The following is a 16605-nucleotide window of genomic DNA, read 5'->3' as shown; positions in this document are numbered from 1 at the left end:
GGTTAGGGAAAATCAGAGTACAAGCTCTGTTGTCTGGGTGCTATTTGCTTTAAACTGGTCCATTTTATTTGGTACATTTTCTTTTCTCATTAAGTAGTCAGCATCTTGAGAGCTATTGCTGTCTTGGGCTATTTGGGAAAGTCCTGCTACAATTTCAGTATGGCCATATTCTTGTCATGTCTGTGAGTTATGATCTTCCTATCTGGTCCAGTTCTGGAGGAACCAGAGTACTTGAACTCTAATAAATTTGAAATTTATTCCAAAAATCTTCGATATTTCATGTTCGTTCAACATATTTCTCGAAATTTTGATTATGCTATGGCCAGGGGCGTAGCCAGAAATTGAAATTATCGGGGTCAAAATTAAAAAAAAAATCAATAATTTGAAAATTTAGAGTATAAATTTCATTTTAGCGGGGTAAAACATTAAAGTTATGTATAAATTTTGACCGATATATGACTGATATAATTAAAATTTATGGGTCAACTGACCCCAGTGCCAATAGGCGGGCTACGCCCTGGCTATGGCAACAGAAATCACAAAGCTAAGAAAATTAAATCGACCTACACAGGGATACAAAGCAGCTAAATACTGGAAATCATTGAATTTTATTATTCGAGATGAGTTTACATGACTACAACTCAAGGTATAGATTGAGTATAAATATAGTCCTGGTTCTCAAATACATGACTAGCTTCCTCTTCCTCTTCTTTGTGCATTTGTTTGCACTCAGCATTGCTCTCTTTCCCACATAACTCATTAGCCTTCACAGCCTTCACCTAATACAAAATACACCAAGCTTAGTGTTTCAATAGTCTCATAATACAAATATCGGAACTACAAAATAATGGTTCTCAAACTTCTCCGGACATAAAAAGTCTTTTGGTCTAGCAGTATCTCCCTCGTTTTCTTTACAGGTGTTTCAACGTTTAAAACTTGTCAAAAACAGGACGAGTGTGCAGTGCTATAATTATATAAAGAGGAGAGCGAGATACAAACCACATCTAGGGTATTATGAGAAGCTTTGAGTGACCGTCCATTCGCCATACCTTTGCCATGAACCATAACAAGAGCTAAAAAGAACAAGATCAAGACGAAAGAGAGAGCTCTAAACTTCATGCTACTTCTTTATCAAGATATATAAACTATAGTTCATCCAAAGGACACTAACAATAGGGGTGCAATATGGGTAGATTTATAGGAGTGCATACATAAATATTCTTTAAATATGCAAACATGTGGTTAAGCAGTGATGAGTTCAGCTCATTTTGACCTGTCTGCTGATTCCAGGACATGAAGCTCAATGATCAAGAGTGTGGCTTTGTATTTATCTTCCAATTATATAATCTGCATGTTTACTTGTGTAAGAGAGGTGTCAAATGGTACTTTGCTTCTTGTTTTTTTATTTTAAGATTCCTATGATTTAAATACTCATAGTCACAACACAACTCTTATCACAATTTTTTTTTTATTTTTTAGTAAATTTTTGTAGCTGTGTTTTGTTGAAAATAATAAATGAAGCTACCAATTAAAAGTGAGTATCTACTTTTATTAATATAATGAAAAGACTGGATTGCATATCTGAGAGATGCTTCACATGAAAAACATTTAATTATCCTAAGATGTCTGATGTGATCAGTAACGTGAGGGCACTATGTATTGCTTCTACAGTTCGTAGTTAGTCACCAAGCACCAGATTGTGGAAATTGGATGTTGGTTCTGTTCAGTGCTGACAAGAACACTCTCGACCAGAAGATCTGTTAATACTCAACCAGAACACTCTCAACCATCAGAATACTGCTCAACCAGAACACTCTCAACCATCAGAATACTGCTCAACCAGAACACTCTCAACCAGAAAATTTTGTTATTTGATTCTTTTTTTTTGAATTAAAACACTCTCAACGAGAAAACTTGACTTATATTTTATTTGATTTTTTTTAAATAAAAACATTCTCAACTAGAATATTTAATTAATTTATTATTTTGATCTTTATCTATGAGCAGATTGTGGAAATTGAATGTTGGTTCGGACATTGTTTAGTGCTAACAAGAACACTCTTAACCAGAAGATTTTGTTAATATTTAATCAGAACACTCTCAACCACCAAAATACTGAAATACTGCTCAACCAAAACACTCTCAACCAGAAAATTTTTTCTCAACCAGAGTACTTGGCTTATTTATTATTTTGATCTTTATTTATCAACAGATTGTGGAAATTGGATGTTGGTGAGGGCATTGTTCAGTGCTAATAAGAACACTCTCAAACCACCAGAACCACCAGAAAATACTGCTCAACTGTTCAACCAGAACACTCTCAACCAGAAGAGTTTGTTATTTGTTTTTTTGAACTAGAACACTCTCAACCAGAAAACTTCACTTATTTTTTATTTGCAAACATTCTTAACCATAATACTTGGCTTATTTATTATTTTGATCTTTATTTATCACCAGATTGTAGAAATTGAATGTTGGTTAGGGCATTGTTCATTACTAACAAGAACACTCTCAACCGGAAGATCTTGTTAATATTCAAGAGAACACTCTCAACCATCATAATATTGCTCAACTAATCAATCAGAACACTCTCAACAAGAATAGTCTGTTATTTGATTCTTTTTTTTAACCAGAACACTCTCAACTAGAAAACTTAACTTATTTTTTATTTGATTCTTTTTTTAATCAAAACATTCTCAACAAGAATATTTGACTTATTTATTATTTTGATCTTTATTTATTCAAGTTATTTGATAATTTCATATTTTTACATATATTTTAAATTAAAAAAAAAATCATTTTTGGATCTTATTTTGTATACGTCAGTGGACATACATATTTAAGTGCTAAAATTTCTAAACTAATATAAAAATTACAGGTTGCCTGATTTCACAAGCTGTCCGTCTAGTTCAAATTGTATAGCTAACAGATGAAAAATGATCTTCTTATTTAGATGCTAATTGTACTATATTTATCAATTATAAAGCAACATCCTCATAGTAAACTAATTATAAGATAAAAAAATTTATACTTGATAGTATAAATGTTGTTAGAATGAAAAGAACCCATTGAATATATATTCTGCTATTGGAGTCCTCGAGTCCATATATATTGCAAAACATATTATTTTTCGACAAACATCACTATTCTATCAAAAATCTTGTAGATTGCATACATTTTACAAGCAGAACATTGCCAGAACATATTGCAGAACATACATATTGTATAAATATATGAGATTTGCATGATTTTGTTGAAGTTATGTTATTTGTGTAACATGTTTTGCAAAATAACACGTTTTACAATATATTTTATTTGCAGAACGTAGATGTACTCCGAGGACTCCGATAAAAAGGTGGACTCCATAGAACTCAGCCCTATATATATTCATAAATATATTAACCAAATTTTGAATTTTTTGGTGTCATTATAGAATTTTATATGATGTATTATAAAGTTTATTTTTAACTTCATTTTTTTTATGTTATAAATTATGATTAGCAATATTTTTAGCATTAATTTGTACTTCATGTAACATCATGAAAGTGAAGGGATGTTTTATTACAATTATTTATTATTAACTAGCATTTTACCCTTGAAGGGGATGATTCTAAATATTTTTTATAAAAACTTTGAAATTAATAATTATTCTTTACTTTACTAAAATTTAATATAAAATTTTTATTCCTTAAAATTATATATTTTTTAAGTATTTTGTACTTATATATTTAATTATTTTTATATTTTATCAAGACAACCTTTGTATACTATATAATAATTTAAAAAAAAATATTACGGCTTTTAAAGTGTTATTAATATGTATAATTGTATTTCACAATTATGCATAATTATTCTTTAATTTTATTCTTAAATATTTTAACATTCTAATAACATGTAATATATATATATATGTACATATTTATTTTTAAATGATTTATTTTTCAAAAAAAATATTTTTCAAACTTGTTTATATAATTTGTTAGTACATTTTTATATTTGATTGTGACACATAGTTAAAGGAGTTTGATCACAAATTGAAATGTTGGTTATAATTTGTACCTTAATACTTTTTTCAAGTGTGTTTTTTAATAATATTTTATAAATACTCAGTTTTTGTAATAATATTTAAAAAACATATTTTACAATCTATTATCAGCTTATTTTTTCATTTTATTAAAATTATATTTTATTCTAAGTTGTATTAATTTTTAAAATCATTATATATCTTTTCAAAATTTATTATTTATACAATTTGTAACATTCATAACCAAACATATAGTACATGTTTTCACTATTTAATAATATAAAAAAATTAATTTTACTCATGTACCAAGCACATGAAAATTTATAAATAATTTTTTACATAAGAATTATTTTTTGACAAAATAAGTTGGATTATTTACTTTTTAATATAAATATCTTTTACCAAAAATACTATTAATTTTTTAATCTAAATCCTAATTAATTACTAATTATAATATTAGTCTTGATTACTAAATCCTAATTATAATATTATAGTCTTGACGATCAATTATAACCATTTTTTATATAAGATTTTTTTTTGACTAAATGAGTTGGTTTATTTAATATCAATATTTTTAATAAAAAATACTATTATTTTTATTATTCAAATAACTTTATTTACAAGATGATCATATTATTGTATTTTTATTTTTGACATTAATAACATAAAATATAACATATGTATTATAGTTTAGTTTATTTCTTTCATTGTTTGATTTTTTTCATATTATAAATTTGTAAAGAGAATATTTTAATCATAACACATAATATGGTTATTTAATCATTTTTCTTTTATTTATTTTTTTCTTAAACTTATGAAGTTTAAACATGAATTAGAAAGTTGTTTGGGATTTGTATTTTACCGCGTTTTTAATAATATTTTATAAATTTTCGGTTCTAGTAATTATTTTGAAAAAAAATGCTTTACACATAATTTTTATATTACTTTTAAATATATTTTATAAGATTTGTATTTCAATTTTTAATTCTAATAATTTATTATTATTATTATTATTATTATATTTTTTCCTAGTTTTTATGTTTTATATGATTCATGTGCGCTAATTGAAATAAATGAAATAAATATAATATATAATATTTTATTAAATTTGTATTTTAATTTTTAATTGTAATCGTTTTATTATTAATAATATTTGTCTATAGTATGTAGATTAATAATTTTGCAAAGTTATTCTCAAATTAAAAATATTTTTGAACTATATTTGATATAAATAAAAGGAATAATAACTAATCATATACCTAAAAAGACTTAAAATTATTATTATTATTATTTCCTGCTAAGCACATCACTCAAATAATAAAATAGGAACCCTAAAGAAACCAAACAGCTTCCCCGAAATGAAAACTATGCGCTTTATTAACTTAACTTAGAAAATATATTAAAATTCTGGGCGAACAAAATTTTAGTATTTAAGAAAGAGGAGTTCTAATTACATATTTCAAGATTTTAACATGTTGTTTTCTCTCCTAGTCTGTGAGAGCCTTTGTTTTTCTCTCCTATCTTTTCAAAGATTGTGGGAGTTTTCTGTTATGGAGGAAGTCGAAAACATCAATGAGCGGATGGAGGATTGATGATAAAGAGTACTCAGAGCTTGTTTTTGACGAGGAAGCGGCGGATGTGAGCAATAAGTTCGAAACATGTCTTGTGGGTCATTTCTTAACTGAGAAAGGTTTGAATATCAGAGCAATGAAGTCTAAGATGACTGATATATGAGTACCAACAAGAGGATTAAATGTTAAGGATTTGAAACCAGGCATCTATTTGTTTCAGTTTTATCATATGAATGATATGGATTGGGTTATAAATGGAGGCCCTTGGAACTTTGATGGGGCAATGCTTGTTCTCAACAAAATTGGTAAAGGGGAAGATCCTCTCGAGGTTTCATTAACAAATCTACAATTCTGGATTCAACTTTCTGGCGTCCCTTCAGGATTAATGACAGAGGTGGCAGGCAGGCAGCTAGGTAATTTTTTTGGCTCATTCATATCATATGACCCTAATAATAACTCCAGTATTTGGCGTGAATGCATGCGGATCATAATTAACATTGATGTCAGACAACCTCTAAAATGTAAGAAAAAGATTTGCAAAAGGAATGGGACAGAATGCATTGTTCAATGTAAATATGAGAGGCTTGGAGACTTCTGTTTTGTTTGTGGTCATGTGAGTCACACTGAGAGATTCTGTGGCATGAAACTCAGCTTGAATATTAAGGATGAAGTTCGGGAATGGGGATCTTGGCTCCGTGCTCCGGCAGGACGAGCGGCGAACCAGGATCAGAGTAAATTTCTCCGTGATGAGAGAGATGCTGACTGGGGCGTGTTTCAAGGAAATTCAAATTACAAACATCACTTTTCGGGGGGAGTTGGTAAATAAGTTGTTCAAACTGATATGGTTAGGCAAAATTCTAGCAGCAGCATATCAAAATTTGCTATATATCAGGGATTTAATTCTGTAGTTAGTGACGAGGCTATTTTGGCGGCTAATTTCAAAAATAATAATGGACCTAGTACAGAAAAATTAACTGGGCTTAATATGGAGGAGAGGCCCAGATGTCAACACGGGCATGGAAATTGAGACTGGTAACGAAATCATATACACTGAAACTGGGCTTTCTCATTTTGATTGTCCAATTTCTTCAACTACTGTTTTGGCTAAACTTGCAGAGCAAGCTAGCTACTCTCAATGGGTCATTATTGGTGATTTTAATGATCTTCTATCCGTAGCTGATAAATAGGGTGGTACCCCGCATGCTCTTTCTCTAATGGCTGGTTTTCAAGCGGCCATCGACGATTCTCGTTTAATCGATATTGATTTACAGGGTGGAAGCTTCACTTAGGAGAAGTATCACGACACTAAAGATTGGGTCAAAGAGCGTCTAGATAGAGCATTTGCAAATCGTTCTTGGTTGTACCTCTTTCCTCTTTGCAAGCTATCAGTTGTTCATACTTCTATTTCGAACCACGATCCCATTCTGTTGGATCTTTACAGTGTGACATTCTCCTTAAACCAGGTTCGTTTTTGATTTGAAAACACTTGGCTGCAGGAACTAGATTTTCATAAAGAAACTAAAGATTACTGGCTCTCCCTTCCCGCAGCTCACATTCTTCCCAAATTAATCTCAGTCTCGAACTTTATGGCTCATTGGGGGAAGAATTGTTTCCACAAATTTCGAGACAAGGTAAAAAAGCAGAAGGAACTCTTAGCTAAGCTGGTAAATCACTTTGATAATGAAGGTATTAAGTTGTACTTTCAAGAGAAAGAAAAATTAAATGACCTTCTGTTCCATGAAGAAATTTACTGGAAACAATGAGCTAATTTTTTTTGGCTAACAGAAGGAGATGACAACACTAAGTTTTTTCATGCTTCAGCCTCTTCTAGGAAAAAAACAAATCGAATTCCCTTTTTGGAATCGGATAGTGGTGAACAGGTGGCTAATATGGATGGTATGTGTACCTTGGTTCGTGATTATTTCGGCGAGGTGTTTCGAGGCGAATAACAATCATTGGAACCAGAATTTAGTGAGGAGGATGGGTGTATTTCTGACACACATAATCAGTTGCTAGTGGCGGAATTATCTTTTCAGGAGTTTACTAAGGTTGTTAAGCAGATGCATCCGGACAAAATAAGTGGTCCGGATGGTCTAAACCCTGCATTCTTCCAACAGTTTTGGCCTATTTTAGGCAATGAAGTGTATACTTGTTGCAGAGATTGGTTAAAGTTAAATTCTTTCCCAGCAAATTTAAATGACACGAATGTTGTGCTTATCCCGAAGAAAGAAAATGCTTGCAGAATGAGAGATTTTTGGCCAATAGCACTTTGCAATGTCTTGTACAAGATTTTGTCTAAGGTGTTAGCAAATCGATTAAAATGTATCCTTCCTCATATTATCTCGAAGAACCAAGCAGCCTTTGTACCTGATAGGAGCATTAACGATAATGTTTTGATTGTATTTGAACTCATTCGCCATATGAAGAAGTCAGGTAGAGGCAGTGAAAGTGATGTTGCTATAAAGCTGGACGTCTCAAAGGCGTATGATCGAGTGGATTGGAGGTTCTTGAAGAAGCGTATGCACGCAATGGGTTTTTGTCGACAATGGATAAAATGGATGATATTATGCATGACTACGGTTTCTAATGACTTCTGTTTTAATAGAGCAAGTATAGGTCTAATCATCCCTTCACGCGGAATTAGACAGGGGAACCCTCTCTCCCCTATATTTTTCTTTTTTGTGTGAAAGGTTTGTCGAGGGCCCTATCTAAAGTTGCAGCCGAGGAGGTCATCCATGGTATCAAGGTCACTAGCTCAACACCGGCTATTTCCCATCTTTTATTTGCAGATGACTCTTTCTTGTTCTTCAAAGCTAATACTGTCGAAACGGAGGCAATCAAATCTATTCTGGATAGCTATGCTACTGTTTCAGGACAATGTATTAACTACCAAAAGTCAGGAATTTTCTTTAGCTCTAATGTCAAAGCAAACACTCAAACTGAGATCTTAACATTGCTAGGGGTGCACAATGATTTGCAGAACAATATGTATTTAGGCCTCCCATCTCTGGTTAGAAGGTCAAAGAAACGGGTTTTTGGTTTCATTAAAGAGAGATTATGGAAGCTTATTCAAGGGTGGAAAGCTAAGAAAATGTGGCTACTTCTATTCCCTCCTTTTGTAAGTCTTCTTTCGTCCTTCCTAGATCAATGTGCAATGAGATGGAGGTAATGATTAATAAATTTTGGTGGCAGTCGGGTTCTTCGGATAGAAAAGGAATTAATTGGGTGGCCTGGAATGGTACGTCTATGTCCAAATGTCATGGTAGATTAGCTTTTCGGAATCTATATGGCTACAATGTTACTCTTATGGCGAAGCATGTATGGAAATTTATCAAGAACCCTCAATCTTTGATCTAAAGATTTTATAAAGCGAAGTACTTCCCTAATATCCATATTTTACAAGCCAAAGCAGCTCCAGGTTCAAGTTTCATTTGGCAAGGGATTGTCAGTGCCAAAAACGAAGTAGCGCATGATTATAGGCGATGGTGCTTCTATCAGATGCGTACAGGACCCTTGGTTAGCAAGTAAAGAGGGTTTTCGAGTTGATTAGTCCAGAAACTATTTTGATCGCACTTTATTGGTAGCTCACCTGTTCTTGCAGATTGAAAGAAAATGGGACAGAGATAAAATTCTAAGCATTTTCTCTCCAAGTGATGCTGCAACCATCTTGGCAACCAATATTCCTACTCTCCTAGCTGTAGACCGGTTAGCTTGGTCTCGAACTACTAATGGACATTACTCAGTTAAATTCGGATATCAAATGTGGCATGATCGAAATATTGGTGTTGGTTTAGTAACTCAGTCTAGTGGGTAGAGCAAGCTTTGGAAAATCGATCTCCCCCATAAAATAAAACTGTTCCTCTTGAGGTTCTGTAGAAATAATATTCCTGTTAAAACTAGAATGAGTGCTAAAGGTGTGTGCATTCCTCTTGACTGTCCTATGTGCAACTCAAATGTTGAAGATCTGAATCACGTCTTTTTTGCTTGCCCTTTTGCTTTGGCCTGCTGGCAGTATACAAGACGGTCTATAGACATATCTACAGAAGATTACGCTCCTGGTTGGCTACTTCTTAAATTACAAACAGTGTCTTCTGCTGAAATTTTGATAATTGCCAAAGTGCTTTGGGGTATTTGGTTTTTTCACAATATAAAAGTCTGGGACAATAAAGAAGTCACTACAACCATAGCTATGGAGTGGAGTGCTAAGTCTATCTCCACTGGAAATAAGCTAAGGACAAGCGATCAAAGGTGTTAACCAACACTCATTCTACTAGTGTGCAAGAGCCAGTGAAATGGAAGAAACCAGAAATTGGTTCTTACAAGCTCAATGTTGATGTTGCCATCAAGTTGGGGGATCCTTCTTTTTCTATGGGGCTGGTTCTTCAGAATCACACTGGCGCTTTTGTGACAGGAAAAACGATTTGCAGGGCTATGGTTTCCTCGGTAGTTGAAGCTGAAGCACAGGCAATCTTTGAAGGACTCCAGTGGTTACTCACGATGAACTATGATCGAGTAGATATTGAGTCAGATTCCCTGAGTTCTGTTCGAGCTATACATTCCCTAGAGATGAATTTACTGGAAGTTGGCTTCTTTATAGATGCTTGTCGGTTGCTCCTAGATGCGAAAGTTGGGTTCTCAGTTTCATTTGTTAAAAGGCAAGTGAATAGGGTCGCTCATTTAGTAGCTAAATTACCATGTTCCATGAATTGTCAAAACGTTATTACGGCTCCTTCAAGTATGTTGTTGGAGTCTCTCATCTATGATGTTTCTTCTTAATGAAATTGTCTTTTATTAAAAAAAATTGGGCGAAAATAAAAACTAAACCTAAAACTTATATTAAATTAGTTTGTTGAATGAGTCCACCCTGTTGCATAGAAAATGCTTTAAGGCCAGGTGAGAGCTGAGGAATGTGAGTTACACCGTAATAGCAAGATTATCAAAATCCCAATCGGAGCCTTCTCTCGTTCACAATCAGTGGATCCAATCCAAAGACAACGAAGCTATATTCAGAGTTCCTGTCTTGTTTAAAGGGTTGAAGAACCTCCGAGTAGACCTGACAAAATGGATCTTGGTCCGAAAAATTGAATCGAAATTTATGAAATCGAGATTCGATTTGAGATCCAAATCATATAATCGATAACTATTCAAAAATCAAATTAAAGCGATCTAAAAATTACCCGAACCGAAAGTTTAACAAAAAATGATATAAAATACTAGATCCATTATAAATTTGAACCGATTAAAACTGAATAATAGATTATCCAAACCGAATATGACCCTGTTAGGTCACACAACACTGTAGAAGGGGGTTGAATACAGTGTTACTACAATCAAATCGATCTTGAACACAAGTAACAGTAAACAGATATATTCAATATAATAAACTCTGTTACAATGGAACTGTCCTCTCTCAGTGATGAACAAATATCACTAAGAGCTGCTAGGTTACAATAAAAAATGTATCTCAATAATGATAACACATATAATGTAAACCTATACCTATGTTTAAATAGTACACAGTTACAAGATAACTTCTAATTGATATGGAATATAATTCTGTCTCCTAAAATATATCAATCAGATATCTTATACAAGTCTTCCAGTCTTCTAATTCTTTCCATGCATATCTTCTTTTGTTTTAGTATCGATCTTCTATTGTTAATCAGCTTTCTTGCTTAACTGTAAGTCCTCCCGCACTTAAGTTCTGACATGACCTTAAGTTCTGATATGAAGTTCTGACTTCCAGTAAGTACTGATTCCAGTAAGTACTGATTTTCCTGTTTGTTAAGATTTGAAAACTAAACATGAAACATATTAGACATGACATCTCAAATATATCTAACAGACCCGATGTAAACAAAATTCATAATTAAAATTGTTTTATGTTTACGATAACATCATTATTTTTTCATAACTTTTTGTAAAAGTATATTATATTATGAGAATAAGAAACATGAGGCAAAAAAACTTTTCCTGAAGTAATGATTAATTTGTGTGTAGTATATTCATCACCTAATTATATACTTTCCTAATTTTAAAATAACATATGTTAGGAGCAATTGATGATATCAAGCAGAAACTATCAGAAATTCACATCAGAACTTATATCAACGGATGATGATGACATCAACCGATGATGATATCGACGGATAATGATATCAACGGATGATGATGTCAACAGATGATGTAATCAGTATTTGTCACATCAGTTGATCTTCGATAAGGAAAAGGAAACAGGAACTCAAGGGGGTGAAGGACTTTATCTCAGAAGCATTGTATAGGTTTCCTTGTTGTTAATAGAATATAATTCCTCATACATTGTGTAGTTGTGCTCTATATAAAGCATATATTAGGTTCATGCTAAATGCATTACGATATTGTTATATCTTTCGCATAACCTAGCAACTCTTAAGGATATTTGTTCATCCTTTCGAGAAAGTACGCTTGTAATCAGTTTTTATCTGTTAATATAATAACTGTTGATTCTGTTGAAGCTTTATCGAATTAATTGTATTAACTGTATTCACCCCCCCTCTACAGTTGATTAAAGGACTAACAAATGGTATCAGATCTTGCTGTTAACATACAAACAGTTTAAGATCTGAAAATCAATCAAGATGTCGGACAAAGAAGAAGAAACACAGAATCCGAAGCCACCACCCCAGCCACATCACAAATAAGCAGCAACATGAGTAGGTATGAAGCAATCAAGGTGCCTATCCTGAAAATACATGAATATCCAATCTGGAAAGTCAGGATGGCCATGTGTTTGGAAGCCACGGATCCTGTATATCTAAAAATGATCTATGATGGTCTTCATAGACCAATGAAGGTAGTTGTTTTGGTTGCAGGAGAACCAGAGATGATGATAGACAAAGACAGGAACAACTATTCTCCTGAAGATATCTCATCTATCAAGAAGGATGCTAAGGTCAGACACATCCTGCACAACAGTCTTGATAGTGTTATGTCCAATCGAGTCATTGGATGTAAGACAACCAAAGAGATATGGGATGTTTTGGAAGTAAAGTGTTAAGGTACAACCTCTATCAAGAAGAACATGAGGACAATACTTACTCAAGAATATGAGCACTTTGACTCAAGGGACAATGAGTCCTTAACTGAGATCTATGAAAGATTTTAGAAGTTGTGAATGACTTATCCCTTGTCAACAAAGAATATGATTTGGAGGACTCATACTTGAAGTTCTTACTTGCTCTCTCTGAAAAGTGGGACTTTAAAGTCACATCAATAAGGGATAACTATCAACTTCACAATACACCTCCAGATGAGATCTATGGAGTTCTGAAAACTCATGAACTAGAGATGGAGCAAAGAAGCAAGAGGAAAGGATCTAAAACTAGACCAGTTGCACTCAAGGTTGAATAGAAGCCAAAGGAGAAAGCTAGGAGGAAAAGCTACTCAAAAGGGAAAACTATGATTGCAAAGTCAGATGCTGAATCATCACATTCTGATGATGACTCAAATACTGATACACAATCAGATACTGACAGTGATCATAACAACAATGAAGACATGGATCAAATGTCTGCCCTACTGGTTAAAAGCTTCAAGAAGATGGTCTACAAGAACTTCAAGAAAGAGAGAAGATTTTCCATAAAAGGTTCCAGTTCCTCAAACTTTGATAAGAGGAACAACAAAAGAAATACTGATGGGAAGGAATCTAGATCTGGAAAACTTGACAAGTCAAAGGAGAGATGTTATACTTTACAGCTGACTGTAGAAAACCCCGAGCTGAGAAGAAACAAGCCTTGATCTCAAGGAAGAGAAGCTTGGATGATTCATTAGATTCAGATGATGGAGTCAATTATGCTCTCGTGGCAAAAGCTGATGCTGAGGCTGACAATACTGAATTAAAGGTACCTCAGGCTACTCTTATTTTTTATACTGATGATATATATGAATTAAGATTATTTCTTAAGTCTCTGCATGTTAGTTATAGGGATCAAATCTTAGAAAATAATAGAATCAAGAGTGAAAACTTTGTGTTAAAGAAAAGGAATGATCACCTAGAAAATGAGTTGCTTTCCATGCTAGAAATTCAAAAAGAAAGAGATAATGTTATTTATGTTAAGATTTTTTTTAGAAAAACATGTTTATCTAGAGAAGAAGCTAGCAAAAGAAAGAGAAGTCATTAAACTTTGGACTAACTCATGAGATTTTAGCAATGGTTGTTGGGGATCAGGATTAGGATATTCAGCTAGATCTAATTCTGATAAGAAAAGTGTAAAAGAAACTGAGAGAACAGAACCAATAAAAACTGATAGCAAGGTCAAATTAAACAAGGTTCAAATAAAGACCATTAAGTTTAATCCTAGTGCTAATACTGTTAAGTCAATCCATGAGGAAGGTACAATCTCAACACCTAGATCAAACTTAATTACTGATAAGAGTGAACAAGTTCACACAAAATCAGTAAGTATTGGTTCAATGACTCAGAAACATCTTAAGCAAAAGTTGAAGGATCTTCACATGAAAGACAAGAGGAAAAGTTCTAGGAAAAATGGGAATGGCAAGGTAGATGTTAATAAAATGGAAATTATGTAACCCATCCTAATGCATCTAGAAAGACCTGTTCAAATTGTGGTAGCACTAATCATCTTGCTAATTCTTGCAAGAAGAATAAACCACAGAGTTCTTGTTTTCATTGTGGTAGTGTTTAACATTCTATTTATACATGTAAAGGGTATCACAGTTTGTATTATAATTATTATAAACTGAAACCCTTTTTAATTAAAGAAAAATCCGTTTCCGCATGTATAAATACTGATAGTAAGGATGTTAACATAAACTCTGATAAAAAGTCTTCTGCTGCATATGTTAACAAACTTCAAAGGACCAAAGGATCCAAGCAAGTTTGGGTCCTTAAAAACACTAACTGATTCAAATTACTGATTGCAGGGTGACAGGAGGAATGCTCTAGTCCTGGACAGTGGATGTTATGTTAGTGTTTGTGCCCTAGAGACAACACTATGATGTTTTAGTTTAAGATATTTGGATTATTAATATTTATATTCTATCGATTATTCTTTTTATAATTTATTAATTCTTAATTTAATGCGATATAAATATTAGATTAATAAATATCCTTGGAATATGATATGAATTCTATACCTCTAAGTACATGACTTAGAAATGAGATTATGAGAATAATATCAATATTCCTAAAGGTCCCTAGACAAGTATTATTATTAAGGGACAATAATAATGCATTAAGACTGCTGTGTTTGTTGATTGATGATCACATCTCATTGATCATAAGTATAATGATACAAACTTAAAAAACATAGGTAGATGTAAATGTACATGGTGCTGGACAGACCCGATGTGAGATTTTACATGTCTATTGTGTCATAAGTAATTCTCACAGGGATAATAATGTAATGGTCCTTAGACATGAAGTCATTATATTTCTATACGAGAATTAGTATACATTATTTCCATTAAAAGTTATCCTTGACCGGGTAATGATAAAAGTGGATATTAGGTATATTATGAATCGTATGAGAAATATGAATGATCTAGATGAGATTTAACCCTCCTATTTTAGGAGTGATACTATTGGCCTCTTGTGTGAGCTAGAATTTAAAATGCGTGCCCACGCTCAAATGTTGATTTGATATGATGGTCTACTCATTGATCAAGGAAACGTGAATTAAATTATGATGAGGATGACACATTACATGCCTCTAGTTTAATCTATAATATTTGGTTAAAGGGACTATATTACATTGTACGTTATTCACGAAAGGTTTAATCGATCTTCGATTCAATTATTATTACTTGGGTAGTAATGATATATTACTAGATGCCGCTCATTATTTACGATTTTAAATTAGATTTAAAATTCGTTGCCAATGTAATAATAACCTATAGGGTCACACACAAAGAATGCTTGAAGGATTATTTAATTTAAATTGGATTTAAATTAAATTGAAGTAGTTCAAATTATTTATAATATTAATTAAGTATGACTTAATTTATTAGATAAATAATGATATTCAAATTTACTAATATCAATTATGAAATTCAGTTGTTAAATAATTAAGTGTGACTTAATTATTATACAAATATGAATTTGAATTAATAATAACTCCTAATTAGTTAAGAGTTATAATTGGTTTTTCTACTCTCTATATAATATCTATTCTGGTTGTTTTTTAAGAAAAAGATTTTTACTAAAACCCTAGCCACCAAGAGAGAAAATGGAGAGAGCAATAAGAAACGAGTTAGAGCTAGTACACATCAAAGCCTTGAGTTCAAGCATTCGTGTGGATACTGATAGGGCGTAGATCGCGAGAGGTGGATGCGTGGTGATTGAACAATCTTTGGATCCCCATTATTCAACAAATTTGTAAAGCTTCTTAAGGTAAACAATCTGATCTACCAATTAAATATCTATTTTTTGCATGGATCCTACAGTGGGTTTCGAAAATTCTGGGTTTTCACTTTTTTTTATTACTGTTTCTGTTGCATTTATGTCCTCGAACCCTTCAATGGCATCAGAGCTACTTGCGAAAAGTGTTTAATTCGTTTATATATATGTTTACTGGTTTTATGATGATAACATGTATACAATATGCCATGACTGATCAGTATGTGATTTGTATGTTATGCTTGATGTCTGGTTTAGAAAAGTGATACAAACTGTTGGCCAGATGGTGTATTTACATGATCTGTTAAATGGGGAATGATTAGTATATATTTGATACATGCTTCTGAAACTACATATGATGCAGTAGTGGCAGAGCCTGGTTCAGATATGATCTGTAGTTCTGAAATTGAGATTTCTGTACAAGATTGATCTTCTGTTGATGCACAGAATTGTTTATCAGTTGATGGATTTATCCGTTGAAGTATAATGTGATTTATCCGTTGATGGATTTATCCATTGAAGTACAATGTGCAGTATCTGTTGAAGGATTTATCCGTTGAATAATAATGTGCATTATTCGTTGAAACTTATATGCGTATGTATATATATGTTTT

The 16605-nt window shown here is 32.5% G+C and overlaps 1 long non-coding RNA gene across 1 annotated transcript; it reads right to left on the bottom strand.

Annotated features, from left to right (window-relative positions):
* Nucleotides 1-589: 589 nt before the first annotated feature.
* LOC141701866 (uncharacterized) lies at nucleotides 590-1383 on the bottom strand. Its single transcript, XR_012566930.1, has 2 exons — nucleotides 1000-1383; nucleotides 590-779 (listed from the first exon to the last, which is right to left on the bottom strand). It is a non-coding gene; the product is annotated as an uncharacterized LOC141701866 (long non-coding RNA).
* Nucleotides 1384-16605: the final 15222 nt, after the last annotated feature.

The sequence above is a fragment of the Apium graveolens genome, unplaced genomic scaffold (assembly GCF_009905375.1).
Source record: "Apium graveolens cultivar Ventura unplaced genomic scaffold, ASM990537v1 ctg446, whole genome shotgun sequence".
NCBI classification, from domain to species: Eukaryota; Viridiplantae; Streptophyta; class Magnoliopsida; order Apiales; family Apiaceae; genus Apium; species Apium graveolens.
The sequence above is the reverse complement of the archived record's forward strand: the minus strand, read 5'-3'. Positions and strand labels throughout refer to the sequence as shown.